This window comes from Thalia democratica, chromosome 7 (genome assembly GCF_965202585.1).
Source record: "Thalia democratica chromosome 7, ktThaDemo2.hap1.1, whole genome shotgun sequence".
In the NCBI taxonomy this organism is placed as follows: Eukaryota; Metazoa; Chordata; class Thaliacea; order Salpida; family Salpidae; genus Thalia; species Thalia democratica.
This window is the reverse complement of record NC_139171.1, coordinates 10541463-10559719: the sequence shown is the minus strand read 5'-3', so window position 1 is coordinate 10559719 and position 18257 is coordinate 10541463.

Sequence of the window (18257 nt, the reverse complement as noted above, 5' to 3'; positions counted from 1 at the left end):
TTTTTCTGCTTGTTCTTTCATAGACAGCGTTTATATTGTAGGTGGAAGTAAAAATAGTGTTTTAGGTGCACCTACTGCAGCTAGCTTCAAGTTTGATACAAGAAGTCGCAAATGGAGTAAAGTTTCAAGTATTAGTGAAGCGAGAAGTTGCGCTACTTGTTCGGTGTTTGAAGGAAAAATTGTCGTGTCAGGTGGATATAATAGAGGAGGATTAAACGGTTATGTATCAAAAACTGTTGAATCGTACGACCATGTAGCAAATACGTGGTCTAAGATGCCCAACATGATTTTTAGTAGGTGTTGTCACAAATCGTTATCTGTAAAGAACAAACTATTTGTCGTAGGTGGATACGATCAATTAGACTGTGAAGTTTATGATTCATCTTGTAACAAGTTTGCTATTTTGAAAGCCTTCCCTGAAATCTGGAGCCAGAGAATGTATCAACCTCTTGAAGTCATAACAAGGGGAATGAGACTTGCTATCATTTTCAATGAAGGAAACCTTTTGTTTTTTGACACCGAAAAGTCAAAATGGTCACATGTTACTTGTCAGGCAACCAAAGGTATAAAACTCTACTCTTGCGCAAAAGTGCCCTGTTTGAGAATTAAAAGAAAAAGTTTCATCAATAACTGATAAAGCGAAACACAAGTAGACAAACTATTTTTTTTTTACTTTTCAGTGAAGTTTAGTTCAGAATTTGTAGTAGACTTAAGCAGTCGTATTCTAATTAAATATTTACTTTGAAGATTAAATATTTGTCATGCATTTACAATAAAAGAAAATCTTTTTGGGTCTGTTTTTTTATTCAGTTTTGCAAAGAACTTGTTTTTCTTTTTTTTAAATATTGTTCTAGAAAATAAGATAAGTAATTAAATAGTTTGTTTTATTGCAACAACTAAAGCTACTTTATCTGCATTAACAGATTTAAAAAAACTCATTTATTGTATTTTTTTCATTTCAAATTTTAAATATCTAACACTTTGTAAGCTAATTGTTTGTTTTAAGTACAAATAATAGCTTTAAAATAAGGTTTAAGTATAATCTCTCATTTGATTAATTTATAATTTAAAACCACAAATTGTAGCTTAAACATTTTGTATAAATAAAGTGTAACTTTAATTTTGTTGCAGCTTCTTATTGTCGAAGTTTAAAACATCTTTCTAGTAGCTGTAATTTAATAAAATACATTAATATTAAGTAATAAAGCACATAACTTCTTCCATCAGCTACAGCTTTTAAAAGTAGGAATTGGTCACATATGCATGAAGTCACTATTGCACAAAGGGTCTAATATGCACTAATAGACATTTTTTCATTAAGAATATTTTGCACAAAGAGACATTTTTTACGAAGACATTTTTGCACGAAGGGTAATTTTCGCACGACAGTAATAAAAAGACCGACCGATGGTAAAAGTTAGGGGTAATAGTGATAGTAAAAATAAATAGGAACAAAAAAAAAAGAGAAAAGAATATAAAAAAAACAGTTACCGACCGAGAGTAAGGGTTAAATGTAACATTGATAAGTTAGAAATTATTTAAAAACTTTTAAAATTTACTAATCAAAAAAACAAACAACAAAATATAGAAATAATAAAAAAACATAACAAAAAGTGTTATAGACAGAAGTTAAGGATTAAAGGAAATAATGATAACAAAATGTAATAAAAAGTAAAGTTCAAATATAAAGTAAATTAAAATGAAATTAAAATATTTAAAATCTATGCAAAAGTGTCTTTGTGCAAAATTGACTCCGTGACAAAGTGTCCTTTCCTGCAAATTGGACTGCCCAATAAAATTAGACATATTTTAATCGTTTACGACACAATTTAATGTCACAGCATGTAATTTTAATTAACTGTATATAAACCGAGCTTGATCTAGAAACGTCTTAACAAAAAAATTCCGATGATTTCAAAAAGCTTTCCTTTAGCTGTTATATGGGAATATATTATTTTGATTAAAACTATTTTCTGCCATGAATTTATTCACTTAATTTACAATAGTAAGAACAGGTTTAATAAAGTTGTTTTAAACTTTAGCTTTATACTAAATCCTTTACATAAATTTAAATTAATGGTACTTAAAAATTAATGAATCTTTACTGTATACATGACGTAATATTTTATAAAGTAAGTTTAGAAATTTTTTGTAAAATAAAATTGACTAAAAAGACTAAATATTCTTACAAATAAGTACGTTTGTTTTAAAGTTGTTTGAACATATCAATAAACTAATATTTTAACTGAAAAATAATATTTTGAAATTTTTTTTTGAGATATTGATGAAATAACTATGTTAGAAAAATTACTTAAGTCTTTAATTTATATTTGAAAGAAGCCATTTTTTTATGGATTGTTAAAACATTATCTTTATTTAAATACACAAAAACTTATATAATCCCCATATAATGTAATTTATTTTGTTAATTACTTAACAGTATAATCTCTCAACTGTAATTGATGCGAATATAATCTTTTAATCGCTTAAGTAACGTCTTAAAATTAAAAGTATGTAGTTTTACATTTTGTATACAAATTGAGTAAAGTAAGCATGAAAATAGTCCGTTTATAAATAAATTCTATACAGCTTTCTAGTAGCTGTGACTATGATAAATGTTCACTTGACCTCCTCAGTACGCAGTTAAGAAATGCATTGTCGGCAAAAACTTGATTTTTACACATTTTTTATGCTTATTTGATAAAGTTAAATACAAATTTTAAGTTACTTAGTTTACAGTATGCAAATAAAGAAAACTTTTAGATGTTTTAAGAATGTTATTGTTTATGTTAATGAAAAATTAATTTAAACGAAATTGATTAAATTTATTTTGTATTTTTTGTAACTTTATCATTTACACACTACATATAGTTATGTTATTGATAATTACAAATAAATGTTTATGAAAATGTTGATAATTCTCTAATTTTATCGTGTTTTTTCTAAAACTTTCAAAAAATGTAGAAATAGAAGTCTACTAAATCCAAACGACAAGTTATAATAACAAAACTGCTTTAAAAACCATCTAGTTCTAAATAAATCTCAATAGCAATGTTTGTTTTTTTTTATTTCTTAATATTGCTATTTTATAAGACTTTTACATTAATAATGTAATTATTCGGTCATTAACTGTTAATTGCTTTTATCATGTTTATACCACTTTTTATACATTTTTTATATTAATGTTGCAATTTTTAGTATATTTCATGTTAATTAAAGTGTTATTTGTTTTCGGATATAAAATTTTCAAATGACTTTTAACGTATTTTGTGTTCTTATTTTATAGTCCTTAGGTGTGAAGTTTAAAATTAACTGTACTGTAATTTCTTTAAATAAAAAGAAATGTAACAATTTTGTTTTGGATATTTAGTTTTATATACAGTTAGTAATTTTAAAATTTTTGTTCTAGTACCTTTAGTTTTAAATTGTTTTAAGATTTTACAGTGCACCTTACTTAAAAAAGCACTAATATAATACTAGTTTTAAATTATTTTCTTTAATTAGAAGAAATATAAAAATTTTATTTTGAACACAGCTTTATAGGCATATACGTGCTTACCATGTCGGCTATTGGTACTTAGCAAGTGCGTACTTAGTTGGCAAGTTGCTGTAATTAATGTATCACAATTGATTTCTACAATTAATTTAATTATTTTAAGTAAGACATATTGAAATTTTTAAATTACTACGTAACATCGTTATTTCATAACTATTAGCTGCAACTAATATTATAAATAAAGATGATTTAGTAAGTTGTATGCCACCTTTTATGTGAATGATTTTAAACAGCTTTGTTAGAGTTGAAATATTTAATTTATGACTGTATGTAATTCCCAGTTGGATAGAATAAATTGCTTAAAATATTTTTATTGTAGAGGTCTTAAACAAACAAAATTTTACACCTACTAATTAACCTGTTAAAGTCAAGCCATATAATAAATTTGTTTAAAATTGAATAATTATAGTTATTGAATATTTTATAGTTTACTAAAGAATTAAAGCTATACTTGTTATTAGCTCATTTTAAGAAAAAAAAAACTTTTAAGAATCGAAAGCATCGTTAAAATAAATTATATAAGTATTACGTATTTATATAAAGTTGAAACATTATGTACCTACAAGTATGAAAACATTAATTATTTTTTTACTTTGTACAGCGTATAATTTTTTAAATATACCAATAAAATAGAATTTAACATCACAAACTCAGTAGAAATTCCTTTTGACGAATGTATAAACTATTTACTAATAACATATTAGTAGCTACAAACTTTTAAAAAATTTATTGTCATTTGGTTTAGTAACAATTAAAATATTTTTTGTTTAAATAAGTTTACGTCTGTACTATTTCAAAATCATAGTTTCTTTTAAAAGTAAAACTAACAAAAAGAATAGTTATTTGTACTACCAGTTACTAATTTTTATACACTTTATATCTCTTAGTCGTTACGTCAGATTGGTATATTACAAGATATTGTTTCAAATAGTAAAATAAAAATTAGTGTGATTTTCTGGATGCATGCTAAATCTTTAAATTTCAATTTCTAACAGCTTTACAAAAAAAAGTTAATTAATCTCAAATAATTGTTGATTTTAAGTTCAAATTGAGATTATGGTTGTCTTTAAAACATATATATATATATATGCATAAATTTTACCAGTACTATAAAATTACCAGTTTCAATAGCAATTTAAAATTATAGTTTTATTTATATATTAACTGTTTTGCTTTATTTTTAAACAGAAGTTATTAGCAACAAATTTATTAGTTTATTTTTAAATTGACAAAAAATAAAATCAATTAGTGTACATAATATAATATAGTGTATCGTAAAAGAGTCAAAGTTAAAGAAAAATGTATATTGAAAGTGCTCTAACAAAAACATAATGATACCTTATAAAAATTTTAGATACGCATGATAAGCTTAAAATCTCATAATTTATTAAATATCTAATATCAAGATGAATATATTTAAGCAATAATTTAATTTAAAAAAAAAAAAATTGTCAACAATTTAAAAATCTTGTCGTTGTTATTTCTTCCATATTAGGTTATAGTTCTTTATCTGGTCTATTTTAACTTTCGCTTACGTCACATTATAAATTACAAAATATAGAAACATTTATTTGTATATTTTAAGAGTTTTAAAACTTTGGCTTGTTTATATGATGCTAAAAGTTTTAAACAGCTTTCAAGTAGATGTAATTAACTAATTTAAAACAATACATTAGTATTAATAAGATAGTACCTTTTAGAAACACAAAAACTTATAGTTATAAAAATAATAAATTATAACAAAAATTTCTTCGTCAGTAAATATAGATTTGCTTCAACTTTCTGTTACGTCGCACTATAAGATTACAAAACGTAGCTTTAATAATTTGTACATTATAGCAATTCTAAATTCACATGCCGGTTTTGTTGATGCAAAAGTTTTAATCAGCTTTCTAGTAGCTGCGATATTTTTATTCCTATTTACTGCAGTCTGACACTTATGAACTGTACTAGATTTTTATTTTATTATACAGACATAAGTGACCAGTAAATACATTTTAAGACTAACCAGACAACCAACTTCAATAAAACTAGATTTGTTGAAATCTTGTGTCTTGTATATCTTATTGTATAATTTACTCTTTTAGTTATTATATTAAAACACTATATTAATCAATCACAAATGCAAAGTTTTTTTTTTGGATGCGATTTTTTTTGCCGATTTCCTATTAAAATAAAAATCAGACGACTCATACTATTGTGCGTGAGAAGATTTTAAGTTAATTACAAACTTTATTTAGCATTAGCAAGGTTAATTTCGAAACGTATGATTATTTTTTAAATCCATCAGCCTGCTATACTAACAAGCTTTATTTTCATATTTTAGTTACATTTTTCCGATAAAAAGATAACTAAATTGCATGCTAAGAACACAAAAAGTTTTTAAACAAAGAAAATTTGTCACTAAAAGACTAATTACACTTTATATTATTAAGAAAACTACACTTACAATTTTTTTTTTTCTTGAAGACACTTTAAGTATTGAAAATGAACTGTTTAGATGAAAAACCGTGCTTAATTTACACAATTTCCAAAACTTACTAACAGGTATCTAAAATTAAATGTACATTAAAGTATTATTAAAATAGTATGTGTTTGTTTTACTTAGTAGAGCTTTTAAATAATCTGTATACTTATATTTTGAAGAAACCTGACTAAATTTTTTTAAAAACAAAAAAAGCAGTTATTGAAAACTTGTATTTCAAGCACTAGCAATAAGTATGTTTATATTTTAGAAACTAAATAGTTTTTGTTACTAAAAACAGTTAATCTGGTATGTTACTTATTATTGAACAACAGCTTACGTGTTTTTGTAACCCAACAAGTAGCTTTGGTGCGTAGTATACTACTTTGTTATCAAAGTTAATTTCATCCAATATTTCTGAGTTTTAAACAGTTTTATAGTAGCTCTACTTAAATGTGATTATGTAAGCTTCTTCTATCAAGTCGTATTAAGTAAAACTATTGATACTTTTTTAAACCAGCACAAGGTGTACATACAAGTTTAATATCACTCAATTACATATGTCACTCTATAAAATAACAACATGTTGCATATACATATTGTAAAAAAAAATTGCGAGTTAAATTCTCGTTCTATTTTATTCACATCGGAATTTTAAATAGCTTATTAGTGGCTGTAGTTTCATAAAGCTAAATTAATCTAGAATGTTGGAGCCTAAAATCATTAAAAATGAATTGAAATTTCTAAAAATTATTAGGAATTTTCTTGAAGTAATACAATGTTGTATGAAAGTAAAGTATAGCTTTAGTCATAAGTACCTTTTTTTTTAATTTTTTTTTTTAATTAAAAAAACATCTTTTTCTTGACGAATTCTGACACTTCTACTTTTCTAAACTTAAAAAGTGAATTCTAATTTAGATATCAAACTGAGCTTTGCTTTAACATTTTTTCAGTGCATAAAACAAACAAATCTTATTCAATTATATCAACTTGAAAATGACATTTAGTTTAAAAGCATCAACTTGTCGGTAAAACTTGATAATTATCAAAAGCTGACGTTTTATTATAAAACCACACATGCAACTTTATATTGTGACGTATAAATAATATATTTTATACTTTTGAACAATAATACCATTTCTTATAAAAAAATTGAGAGATATTTAATATTAACAATTAATTTTTGTTGTAGCTTTTTATATAAAATCAATTTGTTTTTAATGTGAACATATAAAAGAGGAAACATTTAATATACTGTATAAACTATTTTTATACTTTCTAGTTTTTAACTAACTATTTTTATACATTTCTATGATGCAATTTGATTTATAAATATTTAAATTTAATTAAACTAAATTAGAAAATACTTATATGTCTTATGAAACCTAAAATTAATTAATTGATATACAATGTTATAAAATTAAGCAAAAAGTTATATTACTAAAAGTATTACTAAGTATTACTTAATCAAACGATAGTAGAAAAGCTTTAGTCTTAAGTGTATATTTAAAATATTTTTTTTTGAAAAATTTTAGGAGTCTATTTTATTTACAAATATTAATAATTCTTTATTACTAAAGTTAGTTTAATAACATTAAAAGTTATTTTAAAAATACAATTTTTTTTATCAATTCATTAGTAAACTAAGCTTTGCTTATAAAGCTCTTCGTTGCTTTTTATGAGTTATTTTCTTTTTATAATGAGACTTATTTGCGGAAAACTGTAAACTTATTTAAAATCTTTACGAGTTGCAAATGTTAAGCTACAGCAAGTAGCTTCAAACAGCAAACATCAAACAGCAAACAGTTATAACGTAATAGTAAGAAAAATGTAATATTAGTTGTATAAAATTTTCCGATAAAAGTATATTCGTCGTAAAAGTATAATGCAAACAAAATATTGAATTTAAACATTTTAGCAATTAATATTTTAATCAAATTATATTTTAATGATTTGAAATTATTGTTTATCATTTAGTTAATTGATTGCCATACTCTACAAATTAGGTTTAGTAGCACAAAATTAATACACTAAAAATACTCAAAATACCAATAAACTTTAACAACATGAACTAACTTACAAAACTGAAATGAATAATCTTTACAAAACAGAAACTTTTCAAATCATAGTATGTTACTTGTATGAATAATTTACAACCTTTATTTCATACAATCAAGTATAGCTTCAAAGTTGTTATTGTGTTTTTACTTTTTGTATTCAACTAAATTTATAAAAACACAAAGTTTTGTTTGTTTTATACGAGATAACTTTTTTCCGTTTAATGTGACAAATACTAAAAATAGCCCGAAAAACTTGTTTATTTAAAACCCTTTAATAAGTTAAGAAAAATTTGATTTTTTAAAACCTTCTTAAAACCTGAGTTAAATATGTATTTAAAACTAATCTCATTTGCTTACGTCATTTGTTAAAATCACTACGTGTAGCATCGATGTGTAGAATATATTCTTATTAAGATTCTCATTATCCAACACTGAATTCATTGCAGTTTCAAACAGCTTTCTATTAGCTGTAACAAATTATAGTAAATTTAATACCAACTGCTGTATTGATAAAGTTCTACATGACCTGATTTAAAGTATGAAAGCGATTGACAGCCGACTAAAAAAGTAGCTTAATCTGTTTTAATTTCTTTTAAACATTCAAAGTAAGCCGTCTTTTTAGAAACAATAACATTTAATAAAGCTTAGAATACTTTAAAATTTATAACTAGTATGGTTTTGTGAAAATGTTTAAAAAGTATTAATAATAAATTATTAATTCGTTGTATTTTATTTACTGTTCAGAACAATAAATAATAATAGTATACATACATACTTTACGGCAACTTTCAAAGATTGAACACAAAGCATCATACTGTTGCAAATGTTACGAATTCAATTACAGCTACTAAAAAGCTGTTTTAAATTTATACTGCATAACCTATTCTGCTTAATACAAACCAAATTTTTTATTTTTGACATTAAATATTTTTAAGTACTATAAGTGCAATTTAAAGTAGTTTTACTTTTGTTTTCGTTTTGAGCATATTTTACTAAAATAAAAGGTAGTTTAATCAACTCCGTAATAACATGTTTAATATATATTTTTAATTTTTTGTTTTCTTCTATACTTATTTAATTCTTTTGAAACAAATTCAAATTTAGGAATCATTATAACTATACTTGTATTTATAATTGTGTCATTTAAAACTGTTATGAAAAAAAACAAACATATGTTTAAGTTTCACTACTTTTAAATTTTTTAATCAAATTAGTATATTTGAAACTTTATACGAAGATCTACTAGTATATAAATTAAAATCCAAGGATCTTAAGTTAAATATTAAGTATTTTAAATAATCAATTTTAAAAAATCTGTGTTGAAGATATTTTACATACGAAATTATGTTTCACACAAACGTTTATTTATGACTTAAAAATTTTTTGACAATTTACTTGTTATAAGATTAACATATTGTATTATAACTTTAAAGTGTGCGAATACTAATGAGATATTTTCGTAAAAAAAAATTATAAGCTATCTTAAACAGTTTTCAAATTTCCAAAACAACGTTGTTTATTCTTTATAAAGATTCTTTTTTTAAGATAGTAATTTAAATCTACATGCTAACATTTTCCGTAAATTACTGAAACATTTTAAGATAAAAAATAAATACAATGTTAATTTTTTTCACTAGCATTTACTGATTTTGAATGTAAATCTGACATCTCCCAATTACTTACGTCACTTTATAAAACCAAAACATCTAGCTTCAACATATATTTATATGAATTATATATATACGAAATATACTTGTAACCAGGGGCGTCGCGTGGGGTGTTGCACTGCCGCAACTGCACCACCTTGAAATTTTCTAAGAAAAAAAAATAAGTATCTATAACGTTTTCGTTATTTTTTTGAACGAAATCTCTTTTAAAACTTCAATTTTGAAAACGACCATTTTGCCCACTTCACTGCCGCAAACTCTTATAATAAGTTAAGAAAAATTTGATTATGAACTCAAAACAGCAAAATTTATTCAAGAATTACCGCAAAATCAATATCTTGCGGTAAATAAGCTAAGTTGAAAATTCCCTAAAACAGGACTTGCTTAAGTATCATCTACAAGCTATTGTAAACATAAAATAAAACCAAAGCAAGCTACTGCAAAGGGTTAAACTTGAGTTTATGTACCCACATGATTTTTTAAATTTAACAGATCACTTCTATTAAAAAATTTGTCATAAATTGCATATTTTGAAAAAAAAAGATAAAAACCCTAAATCACCAAAGTCTTAAAAATTTGATTTTTTATTTTAATCTGCATACATAAACTTAACTATAACTGATTATTGTTATCATAAAGTTAATAAAATAAATAATAAAATTCAAGTTTTGAAAAAAAGAATTAAGAAGTTTATTATAAACTTCTAGTTCACTCTTACAGAAAAATATTTTAGATTTATATTTAATAAAAAATAGTGTTATTGATATTTAAAAAAAGTAAATAGCCTTAATTTAGAAACTTTGATTACTCAGAGTAGTTTAACATTTTAGGAAAATTTAGTCTACCTCTACTTTATATAACTTTTGGTTTAATTTTTTCATAAACAAAGCAAAAATCTTAGATAAAATGGTTGAAACATGGTTGCCTTGCCTCAAAATCAGGATAACTTAGAAATGTTAAAAACTCAAGATGACCTAAGATAAATTAAAACAGACCAAATTAGAAAAATATTCAGGCTGACTAAAGCAGTTTTAATTTTTACTCTGAAAATAACAAGGTTATTTAAAATTTAAAAATAAGTGTTTTACCCTATGGCCACATGAAAACTAACTAACCAAACTTTTACTTCTATAATGGTTACATATTTATAAATTATCTTTAAAATTCTTGAAAAGTTCAACAGCCTCACAACTAAACTTAAAAAAGTTGAGCTCCTGAGAAAAATACTGTCATCAAAATGAAAAACAAATAAATATTAAATAAAGAAAAGATACTCTTAAAAAACTATTGAATTTTAAACCTCCAACAAAAAACATTAAAATTTTTTACATGTTGTTCTTATTTTAACTTTTTCAGAAAGCTAATAGTTACTCTTTAATAAACTTGAAATTTCTAATTAAACTTTTAGTTACAACCAGTCAAAGCCAGAGAGTACAATGGTTTATTATACAAAGAGCAAACCAAAACAGCAAAAAATACAATTTTACTGAAAACCTATATTCTCCATCATTTTTAAAACAATTTTTAATTAAACTTTTACAACCTAATTTTTTTAAAACTTTATACTTTTGTTGAAGAAAAATTTTCAATTTTTAAGTATCAATATATATTTTTATATATACAAAAAAAAAACTTTTGTTATACTTTTTTTTCTTGGTGTTTTAAATATCTAATTTAGCAATTTTTTTTTGTTTTATAAAAGAAACATCTAAAAATTTTGAGGCCAACTTATAAAAAAAAGATATGATTTTAGTGATTTGATTTATTTGTTGTTTGGGTTTATATTATAAAAATAAGGATTCATTTGTACCTCTGACTGTGAATTACCATATCTCAAAAATTTTAAGAATTTTTTATATTGATAAAAGATGACTTGTAGTTAAATTAAAACTGTATAAAGTAATTTCAGTAAAATAATTCTAAAGTAGATGTTAAGGGCATAAGGGGGGGGGGTAAAACATTTTTTAAACACTGTTTTAGTTTGTGCCTCCCATTATGAACCTTTTGTTGCCTTTGACTTTGACCGGCTATATCTTAAAACATATACTGATTTTTTAAAATCTGTAAAAAGCATCTTGTAGCTTAGTAAAAACTACACAAAATAAGATCAAATTGTTTTATCCCCCTTATGCCCTTAAAAGCAAAGCTTATCTTCAGGTGTAGCAAAAGTTCAGTTGTTTTCAAACTTGACAGTAAAAACATATTTTTATTAAAATAATTGATATTTTTTTAAATTCTGCACCACCTAAAAAAATACCACGCGACGCCACTGCTTGTAACTAAACAGTTTTTACCTTTTTACTAATTTTATTTTAAATACATACGAGTACTTGTAATAACTAAAAACAAATTGTGCTAGAGTTAAGCTTAAGTATGTTCGCTCGGTAATTATCTCAGTATTTAATCCGAACTTTATTCGCTTTTTATACTAACACTTGATCATGGCATTATGCTTAGTAATTGATAAACGTTAACTTGGTATTAATTTTTACATTAGTAGACAAAAAAAGTGTTTAAATATTTAAAAAAAACTGTAATGTTTCTTGTTTCTTGTTTATATAGACTTCTATGATTCAATTGGTTCTAATAAAAATGGTTTAATCATTACTTATTATTTGTTAAAAGTTCAAAAAGCTACTGAACTAAAATAAGAAAATTATTTTAAAAAACTAAAATTTTGAACCTCATTTGTAAACTCAACCAATAGATCACTTATCTCATAACTTCTTAACATCTTTTCTACTCTTTTATATGTGATTTTTATAATATTTGGACTGGTAAACAAATAAAGTATTTTTTTTTAATTAAAATATTACATTAGTGTTTATTTTAATATAATTTCATTTCAATTTTGTTTAAAAGAGCTTTTTTCGACTAAGTTTATGAAAGTTACGTGGCTGTCAAAAATAATAAAATACTTTGACAAATACTGATCTTTCGATTTTTGACAATTCTCAAATGCTTACGTCAGTATTCGAAGTCATAATATCGAACTTCATCGTGTTGTATATAAACCGACTACAAGTTATTTTACTGAAAGTCTTTCTACAATAAAAATTTTAAACAGCATTTTAGTAGCTGTAATAAACTTCTTTAAATTTTAATTTTTTTTTGCAGTTCGTTGTTTACACACTTAACATTTAACTCAACCTACATAAAATAAATTGATCGAGTTCCAATTTATTTTGTTGTTAAATAAAACCACTTTAGCAAAAGAAAATCTTACTTATTGGAAATTAAATATTTACTCAGATGTTAATCAGGTTTAAATGTTTTAGAAGCTTGACTTAATATGTAGACCTCAAATAGTTTCAATTAGTTTAAATATGCACTTAATGATATATTACTGTTTATAACTTAATGAACTGCTGTATATTAATTGAAAACACTTAAAGAATAATTTAATGCTTAAAGTACTCTAACTGCAAGTTAAAAGTAGTATTACTTATTTCTAAAACAAAAAGGATAGTTTGACTAATAATATGAAATGTAACTAAAACATTAGTAGTTGTTTTATAAATCTTTTGGTTTTTTTCCAAATTAATTTAAATTAATTTTTATAAGGTTGTAACTAATAATAAATTAGTTATTTTTTAATTTAGAAATACTTGTGTAAAAACAAATTCTTTTTAATGTTTTAGAGTTGTTTTTAAATTCTATTCAGTTTATTTTGTGCAAAACAAAATTATTAGCTTAGCTCATTAATACATTGCAAGGTAATAAAATATTAAAATTTAATCAATTTAATTGTTTTTGATTTGAGTATTTTATTTTCTTTGAATATGGAACTAAGTATCATATTTGTAATAACACATGTTTTCTTAAAATTTTATCATTTTGGTATTGAGAAAAGTATGTACATTTTAAGCAGTATTTTCTTAAATAAAAAAAAATGTTAATAATATTGTGTAAATTAAAAAAAAATCAATAAAATTTCAATCAAAGAAACTGATTAAAAAAAAATTTCAGATGTATTAGAGAAATACAACTATAGCTAAAAAATTTCAAATTGTTTAAATTAGTCAAATAACCTACATTTAAAGTTTTTAAAGATAGTTGGAGTTTTAAGTAATAATATATTTGTAACTTTAGGTTCGTCAACAACAAGAAGTAATTGTTAAAATCAGTAGTGAACTCTAATCACAAGAGTATAGAATAGAAAACACTTTGTTTTTGTTTTCTAAAACTGATAATGTTAGTATTTAAATTTGATTTTAATTTGCTTCAAAACTATACATTCTTTAATCTCACAAAGTATAAACTTATTTGTTTTACAACTGTATAAACTAGTGTTTTAGGAAAACTATGTGTTCGTAGAGTTCTTTAAACAAAGTAGGTAGATTTTTCGTTATATTAAGCTAGAACAATGTGTATATAAAACATACAAAACTAAATATTATTTTCTGTATTTAAAAAAAATATGGAATTATTTATACAGTCAATTTTTATATAATAAGCCTTATTTCACAAAAGACTGTAAATTTATTTTAAATCCTTACATAGTGCAAAATAAAATTTGAAAAATTACTGAAAAGTTACAAATGGTTTTAGTTTTATAGTATTAGATTACTTATAATAAACTTTCAATTTACAAAACGTTATATCATTAAACAACGTAATAAAAAATTTCCAGTAAATGAACTTAAATAAAATTTTAATGCAGATAAAGTAGATTTAGTCGTTTTTTAAAGTTGTAAGTATACTTGAATTAAAAAACAGTGGCTCACATTTAATTATAAAAACACAATAAGTAGCTTTAACCTGTAGTTCATAATCTAAACTTTATATCATGACCTAATTATACGCTTTAAAAAAATGTTTGTAACAGCCTATTAATAACTCTAGAATTACTTTATATTATCATATTGTTCACTTTTTGAAATCAAACTTAAATTAGCCAAAGTAAAATAAAACATCTCTGTTTTTTGTGCTGCACTAAATTAAAATTTGATTAAAATTATGCAAATAGTGTATATATATGAAACCGAAAACAAATTATTTAATAACTTATCCTACTTTCTAAAATAGTAAAAATATGTGTTTACAAACAAGCTAATATAAAATATTGATATAATTTTCAAATTATTACTTTAACGATTCTACGTAGAAGTAAAACGTTGTAATAAAACCAAATAGTACTTTTCTAAAAGTTTTAAGTGAACTGAATAGTATAAGCTATTTTTTTGTATTCGAAAATTCATAGTTGACTAATTTTTTATGTAAACCTGAAAGTTCAAATTTGGATAAGCAATCTATTTCAACATAGTAACTTTTTATCAAATATGTTGTAAAACTATTAAACTTAACATTTGTTAAAAAGACAAAAAATAAAGCTATCGAAGGGTAAGAAAATTTTTGATTTAAAAAATTTATAAATTAGTGCTGAAATAAAAACAGATAGCCAAAAGTACGTGATAAAATTTACACACAACCTGGTAGTGTTAAATCAGGGTTTCGCAAAGTGGGCGATATCGCCCCCCTGGGGGCGATTTTAGTATGTCGGGGGGCGATAATTAGTAAGGGGGCGAAAGGGTGGGCATAACTAGTAAGGGGGCGAAAAGGGGGCGATTTTAAAATTTTGGGCTGTCATAAAATTTTTACTTTTTATATTGCTATTTTACTACTTTTAGATTGTTATTAAATAATTGACCTGAGATAGAACTTAAACGAAAAAAGTTTACATTGTTTATGTAAAAGATTGAGAAAAAAATCAAGTACTTATGAATCATACTTTCAATTGAATTACATATTTTCATTCATATATTTTCTTATTATCAAACATAGATCATAGACGATCGGAATCCCTCTCATCATTTTATAACCTGACATATATGTTATTTGGGATCATAAATATTTTGTAAAAATTTATGTTATATATTATTAAATTTCAAAGTAAACTTGCAACCTTGTATACTTTTATTTCCACTTGTTTTTTAATAGTCACTAAGTTAGACTAAGAAATAAAACTATACAAGGTTGCCAAATTACATAGAAACCTGGAATTTTACAATATACGCAAAAAAGAACCTAAAATATCTGGAATTTTTCACAATTTCAACATATCAAGTAGTAAAATTTCGATTTGACACAAAAAAGCTATCATATAGTTAAAAATATGGATCCTTTCGAGGCAGATCTTTTTGAAGTAAACGACTTACAGGAAACCTTCTCAGACTTACAAACTGACCTTGAACTTAAAGTATATTTTTTCAAAGACCGATATGAAAGCTTTTGGACTTAACAAAAATTAAGGCAAAAGTATCCAATCATTTGAGAGGAATTTAGATTGTTGTTTATAGTTTTTCCTTCTAGCTATGTTGTTGAGAAAGCTTTCAGTTCAGTTATCAACATCCTGCGCAAAAAATCTAATCTAGATATTTGTAAAGGAGGCTTAATTTTACTGATTAAGAATCAGATTAGAAAAACTTGCAAGCAGTCATGAACCTTATCCTTCACATTATATTAGACTTCAGTAGCAGAGATTATTTTATGAAAGTTTTTTTATTTATTTGATCTTTTAAAACACTTCTTATTTAACTTGGTTTGTACTATTTTTAAGTAGTCTTTTAATAATAAAAATTTTAAAAAGTTAATTATTCTACACCAGGTTTGCATAATACTTAATAAATATTAATTACGGTAGACTTCCTCTTGAGTTCGCACTTTTAACCCAAAAAAAATTCAAATTTATATTTTCTTACATTTAACTTAAATAAAGTCTATTACTAACTAAGTATTAACAAAACAAAAAATACGTAATATTTAATAGCTTATATAGATCTATTTTTTTAATGAATGTTTGTTTTATGTTTTAAATCTGTTAATAGTTTTATTTTGACCTGGTTAATTTTTTAGTTTATTTTTGTCGTTTTACTTTACACTTAAAGTTTTTATAGCATAGTGATTAAAGTATTTGTTTGAAAGAAATTTATTTGACATATTTTTGTTAATACTTGTTTAACCTGTATAAATAAAAAATTTTTGATAACCATTAAAGTTTTTATTTCAAAAATTTTTTTTTTGGTTTTAAAAGAGTATGGATTTGAGGTTTCTATTTGAAATGACTTCAAATTTTTCATTTAAAAGATTCTGAAACTCAATTTTATTTTCTAACTTGATTTATTATTGTTAAAAAATCTTTATATTAAGGAGTTTTAAACTATTAATACAACTGTTTTTTGTTTTATCTTAATTTTTAATTTACTAGCAATTAGAATGTGTTGTTTATTTTTATAGTTCAACACTAGCTTTTAGTTTTTCACTATTTTCTTCTGGTAAATTATTAAAGGCTAATAACTAGAGAAAAATAAGTTTAAACAGTAATAAATAAGCCATCAAAAAGACTGCTACAGTTACAAAACAAAATTATAACCTAATTAAAAAAATTTTAATCGTTTACTTTCATTCACAGAACTAACTTAAAACTTTAGATTCTTTTTGAATTTAAATTAAGAAAATATTAAAATTAAGGTTTAGTTTCCTAAAGGTTATTCCAAGTCAAATACTGTTTAATGGTATTCTACTACAAGACATATAGTTTAAAAAGTTTAAAATTAAGTTTTTAACTTTAAAACTAACTTGCTTATAATATATTTTAGCATTGAAACTAATAATTTTACTGCATTAACTGAAGCTGTTGATGAAACCACTTTTCATGTGAGATAATCAACCAGTCGCTCAAACTTCCTCAAACTAGATCAGAAATTATGTTTTAATATCTATTTTATTATGTGTAAAATAAACTGTCCACTCTTTTATAGTTTTTTAATCTCAAGTATAGTAATTTTAGAATATGCCTATTTATAAAATAATTCAAGTATTTTGTGCGGCTTAAATAAGTTACTTAGTATTAACTTCTAAATGTCCGAAGTTCGTTATATGAGAGATTATTTTAATGTCAGGTTTAAATTAAGATTTCAGATGGGTAACGTACGGTTAAGTTTCAGTCAAATTTCGACCCGCTAAGTAACTTAAAAACTGCTTGTGCAAAATAAACAAAATTTAGTTTTTTGATACATAATATTTTGAAATACACTTTCAATTCGGTTTTCAGTTCACAATAATATTCCTTAGACCACAATAATACTAAATCATTTTATTACAATTTTGTTCGAGTTTTTTAATCTTCATATATGTTATTTTTTTAAATTATGCAGCCCGCAATTACATTTTTTTAACGAGTTGAAGCTAAAGTTTAGTAAATATGAATTGCTGACTACAAAAGTTGTCCACCACTACCCTAAAAGTTTCATTAGTTTCAAAACAATTCATATCTAAACAGGATTGATTACAGATTATACAAAGCTTTTTAATAATTAAGTATTTTAATACAATTTTTTGGGCTTATAACAAAACAAATGTAACTTATTTACTCAAGCCCTGTAAACTACTTTGAACACAGTCCAAAAGTGCGTGCATAAGAAATACCAGACTAAATTACACTTTGAACACAACTTTTTCTGCTCAAAAGTTTGTACTCAAGAAAAAAACTACTTGTAAAATTGTGGGGG